At 36.5% G+C, this 10,177-nt stretch overlaps 2 long non-coding RNA genes across 4 annotated transcripts in view; one reads left to right on the top strand and one right to left on the bottom strand.

Moving 5' to 3' along the window:
• LOC144652211 (uncharacterized) overlaps positions 1-2,707 on the bottom strand; it is a 5,488-nt gene extending 2,781 nt beyond the window's left edge. Inside the window, exons 1-2 of one of the 2 annotated variants that reach the window (XR_013570462.1) lie at positions 423-2,707; positions 1-2 (exon numbers count right to left, since the gene is read on the bottom strand). The exon at positions 1-2 is cut by the window's left edge and continues 96 nt beyond it. This is a non-coding gene — a long non-coding RNA (uncharacterized LOC144652211). The other variant, XR_013570461.1, reaches the window with a different exon arrangement.
• Positions 1-9,740, top strand: part of LOC144649501 (uncharacterized) — a 47,414-nt gene extending 37,674 nt beyond the window's left edge. For both annotated transcript variants that reach the window (XR_013569912.1, XR_013569911.1), the window contains one exon: positions 9,648-9,740. This is a non-coding gene — a long non-coding RNA (uncharacterized LOC144649501). The remainder of the gene's footprint in view (positions 1-9,647) is intronic.
• Positions 9,741-10,177: the final 437 nt, after the last annotated feature.

Here is a 10,177-nt window from a genome sequence, read left to right as displayed (position 1 = left end):
TCCTAGAGACAAGAACAAAAACACGTGGTTAGCAAAATGGTTGATGAACAAAATTTCGATGAACAGAATTTCAAAAAACAAAATTTCGACGTACAATATTGTTATCTGAGAAAAAACGAAGAATCATAAGCTCTTATAGTATTTTTTCCATGACTGAAGCTTAGTTTCGTTATTGTGCATTTTTAAGGTATTATGACGAAAGCCTGTACAATATAACACATCTCTTACCACTGATCAAGATGTGGCAATACGACACAACTATTTGTTGGACAAGTATGACATTCGCAATGTTATGTTCAAGTATTTAAATGCAGCGTTGTTTCTTCGTGCCCATGCAGTTCAACTTTGAAGTACCTGTCAAGTGATAAAGACGGTGTACGGCGTTATTATGTTGAAACTGAAAGTGAAACAAAATATCTTACCCAGTCCCCCTCTTCGTGTCCCGACTTGAAGATCCAGGGCTATGCCAATTGAAGATTCTTGATACATTTCAGACTGACAAATAAGGCCGATCTATTTGCATGCACATACATCTCTCAAAGAAATAAACCACATACCATACTTACTTTTCCACCACTTTTACTTTTCTACAGGCTTTGTAGACTGTGCGTGGATAAATTAAACAAGCCCCGTCGCTGGTCATATGGGACAGCCCCGTGTGAAACGCATTTAGGCGGTCGATGACTGTCGCAAAGAGTATTCCTTTCAGAGCTATTCTTTTCTTCAACTCGTCGCCGTTCGCTGGCAATCTCTGCGCACGATGACACATTCTCACTCGCTTTCTCACTACACTATACTCCAGCCAAATTTTTACAATCGACATAAATTCCGCTTAAATACCAGTTTCTGTACCACTTCTGCCACTACAGTGTGCTCCCGATGGCTTAAGAATGTGCCCTATTTGCATTGTGAGAATCGAATTTCGAAGGAGTTCGCAGTGTTGAGCTGTTCAAGATTTCTTAGAACACCCATTGTTTAACTAGTTGGTTTGCAGCTTTCAACCAATTACTGGCTCGAAAATGTGACCTTCTGATCTTATGCCCACACGAAGAAATATATGCGGATGTATTAAATATGGTATGGTTATAACTACTGCATGGTGCGTCTTTCAACTCAGATATAAATATTTGTGATTTGTATGATATAAATATTTGTGATTTGCATGTGTTAAAAGAATTGAAAAGAAAGTTTAATCTTTAATTTGATGCCTGCTGTTGGAGGGATTCTATTGATGATCCATAGTGACCTTGATATTCTCTCTTGTTATTACTGAAATGAAAACCAATCTGCATAAACGTATCCGCATGACAGAATATCAGTTCAGTTATGCAACCAATGACACATACGGTACGTTTTGACTGTAATCTTTGACCAAGAATAACTTTAAGCCAACTTTTTTAATCAAAAAATTCCTTTCACTTTTGAAACAAAGAAAAAAGATACGGTTCAAGGCAGTCTTATAGTGTGTCTTTGGAATGTGCATCGAAAACAATTATAGGTTATACAGATGATGAGTTCATTTTATTTACAGATGGAGCGAAAATTACACCAGAATCTATTTTGAGTAACGGAGTTTAACTCCTGCTGTTTTGCGAATTTAACTGTTGTTTCTTAGCAACGTACCTGATACAATTTTCTATTGATGAAAACCAATTTCCATAAAAAATCTTCTGTTTTTGCACCGCGTGAGAGAATGTACCCTATACAAATGGCAGATGCGCTGCTTGCCTTCATGTTAACTTCATCAAAAGTTACGGTGACTGTAAACAGTCGTATATTAATTTTCCTACAGTATGCTTGGTCGTGAATCTGTCATCTTGAATGTGATGACAAAACATCTGAGGGCGTTGGGTAGAGTGTGACACAAAGTTGTTTTGTCACGATACTTAAGTTGTAGTACATTGTTAAAGAAAAAGTCTGAAATGATCTTAACGTTTCAAAAATCCAACAACTCGCTATATTTGTTTGCTTTCTTTCCTCTTTTATGTTGAAAGAGTTATTTCACCGAAAGGTAGAACAAAGTCAGGCATTCACGAGGCTAGATCACACTATCCTGGATAATTATATTTCTTGGAAACTTTTCTTTAAAAGCTCTTCATAACGGTGTTGTAAACCGTAAAAAAACAGCAGCAGATCGTTAGCAATCTCAATTAACAAGACTGGAAGATATCTCAGTGTTAAACGTTTAACTCGATTTGTAAAAAGTGGTAATAGGGGTTAGAATTGGTCGAAATAACAAAGGAAAACAAAGTTATCCACTATTTTGTTTAATAACATCATAAATAATAATAATAATAATCATTTCTATAGCGCTATTTAGCTAGTCTTTCATAGCGCTTTACAATCACTATGCTAAATCCATCACATTCCGTCATCTATCGTTGACAGTTGAGGGATCGTTGGAACAAAATATTGTAAACCGTAAAAAAACAGCAGCAGATCGTTAGCAATCTCAATTAACAAGACTGGAAGATATCTCAGTGTTAAACGTTTAACTCGATTTGTAAAAAGTGGTAATAGGGGTTAGAATTGGTCGAAATAACAAAGGAAAACAAAGTTATCCACTATTTTGTTTAATAACATCATAAATAATAATAATAATAATAATAATAATAATCATTTCTATAGCGCTATTTAGCTAGTCTTTCATAGCGCTTTACAATCACTATGCTAAATCCATCACATTCCGTCATCTATCGTTGACAGTTGAGGGGGCCATAGTGTATGCCTTGGCCATGGTTACCTTGGCCATTGTTGCTTTGGCCATGGTTGTCTTGGCCATAGTGAATGCCTTGGCCATGGTTACCTTGGCCATTGTTGCTTTGGGCTTGGCTGTCTTGGTCAGAGTGGTTGTTTTGGCCATGGTTGTCAGTATCCTGACTATGGTTGTGGCTGTGTATAAACCAAAAATGGGAAATAGATATCCTAACATAAAAATAGCATAATTATGAGGCGCAAAATCTCCCAAAGAAACGGAAATTTCAGTTGGGTATTGCATACACCCAGAAAAATAATATTATTATTATTATTATGTTCCAGATACTTTTTGTCCAATACGAGCAATTGTTAAGGATACTTATTGTAAAAATTTGTTTAATTGCGACAAGACAACTTAAAAAATTATACAAGACCACATAGTAAATGTATTCTTGTTACATTGACTTGGTTTAGCAATGTTACAATCCCTTTTCTGGTTGTCTTAAGCATATATAACAATTTCAATTACCTGGTATAAGTGGAGAAAGCAACTTCTGCAGTTAGTGATTCCCTGAAATAGGTCTGTTGAATTATGATTAAGAATTACAAATGAATATATTGTTCCAGTGGTCAAGTGGTCCAAGTATAGTGTTGTTGCAACAAAAGATGTACAACAATTTCAGTTGCAGGCGATCAGGTTTTGTTTAGCAAGCTAGCTAATATTCTAACAGTTTCATAGAACTGAACAATCAGATTTCTCAAACATATTTTTGAGATAGATTTAACCAATACACATCATTTTAGATTAAATTTTTATATATATTTGCACTATTTAAGAAGAATGTAAGAAGAATTTTCGAACTATTTAAGAAATTTTTAAAAAGGACCAGAACTTTTTGAAAGGGTATTTGTATATGCAAGCTATAAACTTTCCATAGTTTTTCATGTTGTGGTTGGAAACACTGCAGTACTCCAAATTGCATCAGACGATTAAAAAGTACTTTATGTATTGTGTTGTCGAGCTCCAAAAAAATCAGGTCTCTAAGGTTATTTAAAGAAACTTTTAATATATATATTGAAAACTATTAGTCAACTTAAAACGGACGAGAGAAAAGGCCCAGGTTTCATTCATGTGGTTAGTAGTTAGTTATTTACTTACCAAATGTATTGTTTCCCAGCGTTCAATTTGGTTTAAGCTGCGTGATTGATAAGCATTTAAATGCATTAGAAACTTGCTTAATACATGGCAAAAATTGATTACTGTTAAGTATGATAAAAAGTTGTCATAGCTTAAGGGAAAACTGAAATAATACTTAATTCACCTATAAAATATTTCTCTCCACTATTGTCAGCAACAAAAATGCAGTGATAAATGAATAATGGAGATACCAGGTTGGAAAATCAGCAAGTTGCAATGTGCTTTATAAGGAGAAGCAATTTTTAGAACGTGGATTGAATGCTTTACAAAAGAAAACATTTTACACGCTTGACAAGTTCTAAACACTGGTTAGCTGTGAGAACTATTTGCTATAGCTCATTAAAAGCTATATTATCGCTCTTCCTAATAATTGCCAAGTTATAAAATATTTTTCTTTAATAGTGGCAAAAAAAGTACTGATAAACAAGTAATGAGGGAAGTAAGGCTGAACATTAGCAAGTTCCAATGACTGCTCAACAGGAAGAGAGTACTTTCGTACCCTTATGACGTTTGACCCTTGCTCGTGTATATGATAACAGAGTTATGTATTTCGGTTATTTATCGTAACTCGTATAATTTTAACAACACTTTTAATTACTGACCCATTTCCCTCGCTGGAGATACAAAATGTCATGGAACACTGAATGTAGCTCAATCCTTGACCTCCGTCGTAATGAAAGAAGACGAAGTCCCAGGCAAAAGTGAACGATCCTTGTTCAGAATTCTGATATATGACCAACATGTCATAGTAAAATTCCTACAAAAGTGGAATAAAATAAATGTAGGCTAATGAACGTTTTGTTTCTTTAATTTAAAACGCAATGTTAACAGAACGTAAAATCTCTTTTACTGGACACATTTACCGCAATGCCTTCCGATGCGTTATGAAAGGGTTGTGCATTCATTTCAACTTGAAACAGCCTGCAAACCAAGCATATAATGAAATAAACACCGTTGTTATCCTCAGAAGACAGTGCGTGTATAGTTCATTTCTTACAAACTCTTCGTTAAACAGACGAAACACAATTCTAATATTTGCTCAATCCTTTTTTGCTCCATTACTTTCAATTGGCGCTTCGTAAAGCAAAATCCTCGTTGTCAAAATACACCACAAAGTTATGTTTAACCTCGTGGATTGCTGTAAAAAGGCCTTAAATTAGAAGAAAAAAGAACCTTAACTAACCGTGTCTTGGCTATATCTAAGATCATCACACTGCAAGTCTCTCTGCAATGAAACGCTGGCTTAATGTCAGTTTCGCATGGAGGGAGGGGTGGGCGGTGAGTGGTGGCTTGAAAGCAAGTGTGTCTCATGCAAACTGTAAGTTACACCAATCTTCCTCGATATGCTCTGGTACTTGGGTCTATAATGTTGATAATTATGAGTGCTGACGACTACTTTCAAAGTACCTCAATCTTACCCTGTTAGAAAATCAAACTGACCAGCTTCTCTTTCTTTACATAAAAAAATAACATTTTAACTTACCTCTGATGTAATGTATATGAAATGATTCATATATGAACTGCGGATGTATATGAGAGTGATAAACATCATTTATCACTCTTAACTTACCTCTGTTGAACCATTATACTTAATCTCGACTTCCATGTGTTAATGAATGCAATCCCAGGCCACTTTAGATCTTGTTGAATTAGGAAAACGTAAAGAATGGTTGCCATTGTTAAAATATACAGAACGTATAAGAATTGTTAGAATTAATCGCAGCAAATTGTTTGACTCCTTGCCCTCCAAGTTGGAAGAGATTAACTTGTTCTTCAAAATACTTTGAAAGACATGGTAAAACAACATCGTAGTATAAATAGGAGCACATGATATTCTTGTGGACAAAACTTTCGAACGTTGTAGTTCTGTTTGCATGGCGAAGCAATAAATACGTTTCGGTTGAGATCATGCAGTAACAGCAAGTTATGGCTCGTTGAGTATTACTCATCTTTCAGGGAAACCAGACAACAATGACGTTTGTAATAACCTAAGTGTACGAAGGAGGAGCCAAAATTGCCCAATAACATAATAAGTATTTTGGGGGGAGGAAATGTTTGGGTTACCGCCATGTATAGGGTCAAGCCGCAAGGCGTTAACTGTGAAAGTTATTATGGTCAACCAGTGCTTTTTAGGTGTGATTAGGTATATGGATATGTATATATATATGTCTGACATGCAGTCAATGCCGATTCGAAAACTATAAAAACTAAGCAAACTTTAAACAATGAATTGTAACTGCATTTATAGAACGTGTCTAAAGCCTGTTTTGAGGAACTTAGGTAATGACCCATTTAATGACCTTGTCAGTCTTTGTTATTCAATGCGTGAAACTGATCTGCTTGACAAAACACATGACTCAAGCTGTTTGGCATGTAACAGCGGCGTCTATTTTTATTTGTATAACATTCTTGAACTTTCGACTTCGTTCCTTTACACTGTTTTCGATGACCACAACTGAGCTGTGACGGTTTTTTAGAGGAATCTGTAATCTTCAGTCAGAGTAAATATTAAGAAAGCCCTTCCCTTTAAGTGATTCTACAGTTTAAAAACAATGACAAAAGGAATAGCATATGTAGTGATCCCTGGTTACTTTTTTAGCCGTGTTAAATGGGTATCCCAGCGGCAAATAAGACGTTATATTTTGGCGCGTCTTGGTAATGTATTTATTAAACTGTAGTGAGATGAGTAGTATTCTTTTATATGTTGGGCTTAGAATGCTGTCGTTCAAGCGGAACATTGCAACTGTCGATTTGAATGGACTAATAATCGATTTTATAATTCCATTGCATCGACTGTTTATCGATTGCAACAGTTGATGACATCGACTGTGTATCGAATTTCAGCAGTAGAATACATCGGCTATTTATCGAAGTTTAATTGACATTATTTTCCGCTTTTATTCCCAAGGTCATCATCGAAATTTTCAAAACCGCTTGTCATACGTTTTCGATATTATCAAGAGGAGAATTTGATTTTTAATCAAATGCGTTTATTGTTCCTAACTACGTAAAAATTAAGGTAATGGGAAGTTAAGAATCACTCTCGGCTAGTCTTTATACGCTTTAGTTACTGTCCTTCACCAAACTGCTTATAAGAAAAGCCGAGATTAAAGAAAATGTTACCAACATTGTTTTTCATAATTTATATATAATTTTGTTTCCCCTTTGCATTTTGCCCCTGGTATTTTTTTTTTTGATTATCTAGAAATAAGGTTAAAATTGCGCGAGAATACATAATTGGCTTAGAAGTTGTTACATACAAAAGAATAAACAAATAAACTTTCAGTGATTTCTTACTTTTTATTTAATCCTCAGTAATTTTGATTGAACGAAAACAATTAAATATATATGTCTGAATTTATCAAAACCAGGTCAAGGAAATTTCACCGTTTTAAGCGCAAATCGCTGTAAACGCGTTTTTTTCTCGCCAGAAACTCGATGATATAAAAACTAAAGGGAATGTCAGTCTTTTTTTCTCTTCTCCTCTCTTTTCTCTACCTTTCATCGCTGTATTTCTTTTTTTTTTCCTTTCTTGTGGCGTTTTAAGCCAATTCGCGCAGTAACGTACTTGTTCAAGAATACTGACGTCACTTTTCTTTGACCCGGTTTTGATAAATTCAGACATATATACAACATTAGTGTATGGTATATACCAAACTAGTGAATGATGTTTGTCACACACTTCAGCTGCAATTTAACCTCGGATTTCCTTGTACATTCATTGGCAACAAAGACCTACCAACAACAAAAATCTACAATCATCGCGCCCTTGCTATTAGTTATTCACTGATTTGAATCTAACCAAAACAACTGTTTATCTCGATATAACTAATTATCACCTCTTATTCTTTATTTTCCTTATTTCTCTGGTAATATAACATTTTTTTGTAAAGTTACTTAACATTTGCAACAGAACAATAAATATTTAAACAGTAACAATGTTCTCATGGTTTTTCAACCAAGTCACACTCTTATAAATAGTCTTTCGGTTTTTATACATGTCTTCAGAACCTGCAAAATAAGTGAAATCAGGTTTAATACTACATAATCATCATCTACGTAGCAACCGGGTTTTGTTTGCTGATTGCTTTTTATTGTTATTCGTTTGCTTGTTTATTTGTTAGTTGGTAAGATGGGAGAAGTCAATTGGGTGGGTGCTTGAATAGGTGTTTAGGTTGGGAAGGTGGGTGGGTTGTTTGGTGGGTTGGTTGGATGGGAGGGTGGGTTTGGTGGGTGGATAGATGGATGGGTTGGTTGGTTGGTTGGTTTGGTTGGTTTGGTTGGTTGGTTGGTCGGTTGGTTGGTTGGTTGGTTGGTTGGTTGGTTGGTTTGGTTGGTTGGTTGGTTGAATGGTTGGTTGGTTTGGTTGGTTGGTTGGTTGGTTGGTTTGGTTGGTTGGTTGGTTGGTTGGTTGGTTGGTTTGGTTGGTTGGTTGGTTGGTTGGTTGGTTGGTTGGTTGGTTGGTTGGTTGGTTTGGTTGGTTGGTTGGTTGGTTGGTTGGTTTGGTTTGGTTTGGTTGGTTGGTTGGTTGGTTTGGTTGGTTGGTTGGTTGGTTGGTTTGGTTGGTTGGTTGGTTGGTTGGTTGGTTTGGTTGGTTGGTTGGTTGGTTGGTTGGTTGGTTGGTTTGGTTGGTTGGTTGGTTGGTTGGTTTGGTTGGTTGGTTGGTTGGTTGGTTGGTTGGTTGGTTGGTTGGTTGGTTGGTTGGTTTGGTTGGTTGGTTTGGTTGGTTGGTTGGTTGGTTGGTTGGTTAGTTTGGTTGGTTTGGTTGGTTGGTTTGGTTGGTTGGTTGGTTGGTTGGTTGGTTGGTTTGGTTGGTTGGTTGGTTGGTTGGTTGGTTTGGTTTGGTTTGGTTGGTTGGTTGGTTTGGTTGGTTGGTTGGTTGGTTGGTTTGGTTGGTTGGTTGGTTGGTTGGTTGGTTTGGTTGGTTGGTTGGTTGGTTGGTTGGTTGGTTGGTTGGTTGGTTGGTTTGGTTGGTTGGTTGGTTGGTTGGTTTGGTTGGTTGGTTGGTTGGTTGGTTGGTTGGTTGGTTGGTTGGTTGGTTTGGTTGCTTGGTTTGGTTGGTTGGTTGGTTGGTTGGTTGGTTGGTTTGGTTGGTTTGGTTGGTTGGTTTGGTTGGTTGGTTGGTTGGTTGGTTGGTTGGTTGGTTTGGTTGGTTGGTTGGTTGGTTGGTTTGGTTGGTTGGTTGGTTGGTTGGTTGGTTTGGTTGGTTGGTTGGTTGGTTTGGTTGGTTGGTTGGTTTGGTTGGTTGGTTGGTTGGTTGGTTGGTTTGGTTGGTTGGTTGGTTGGTTGGTTGGTTGGTTTGGTGGTTAGTTGGTTGGTTGGTTGGTTGGTTGGTTGGTTGGTTTGGTTGGTTGGTTGTTTGGTTGGTTGGTTGGTTGGTTTGGTTGGTTTGGTTGGTTGGTTTGGTTGGTAGGTTGGTTTGTTTGGTTGGTTGGTTGGTTGGTTGGTTTGGTAAACGACTGTCTACAAACCAGTAACCCTACCTTTGTTTGGATACAAAGGAATAGAATGACAAGAGAAATTCTTGTAAGCTTTCTTATTGTTATAAATATTTCTACCAAGCACTTGTGCTTTGTAAGGTTGCTGTTTAGCAATCTTTTGTTTAACGTGTTCAATTTTTTTCAATATGATATGATTGTCGGTCCTCTTCTGGCTTAAGCAATATGAAAAATTTTTGTCAACTTCAAGAAAGTTTGTATCAATAGGCTCTCTGAGTATTCTTTTCTTATACTGATATCAATTTTTCTTATAGATTGCCTCGATCCAAAAGGATTGCAGCTCGAACAAGGAGGAAGAGGTCATGAAAAACAAAAAAAATGTTTTCTCGCACCATCAGGAAAGACGCAAAAAAAGGTGTAGTATGCCACCACGACCTGCGTGTATGTGTTGGAAAGTGGTTTCAGCTGAGATTAAAAGTCTTCTTTTCATCAGTATTTTACAACGGTGACCTCCTCAAGAATACCAACCTGAATGTATTGGGAATAGGAGAAAATTAACCACATGGAAAAAGGGAATAAAGCTTGATGTATTGGTATCTATGAACGTTTTGGTAAATGTTTAAATAAACATTTTTTGGTCACACCGTGGTGCTAGTGGACACGACAGTTATTCTGCATCTTACAGTGTTGATTATACTCACTTCTGATATGGTCGTTATGCCATGAGAATTTTCCCGCGAATGATAGCTGCCTCGTACTGGAAAATAAAGTTAAAACAACTCCAGTGAGTTTTACATGCTTCTATGAAATGTTATAAATACAGAAAAGATTTTGTTCAAAAGAA

Source organism: Oculina patagonica, chromosome 4 (assembly GCF_052425735.1).
Source record: "Oculina patagonica isolate OP01 chromosome 4, crgOcupat, whole genome shotgun sequence".
NCBI lineage: Eukaryota > Metazoa > Cnidaria > Anthozoa > Scleractinia > Oculinidae > Oculina > Oculina patagonica.
This window is presented reverse-complemented; position numbering and strand designations above follow the sequence as displayed.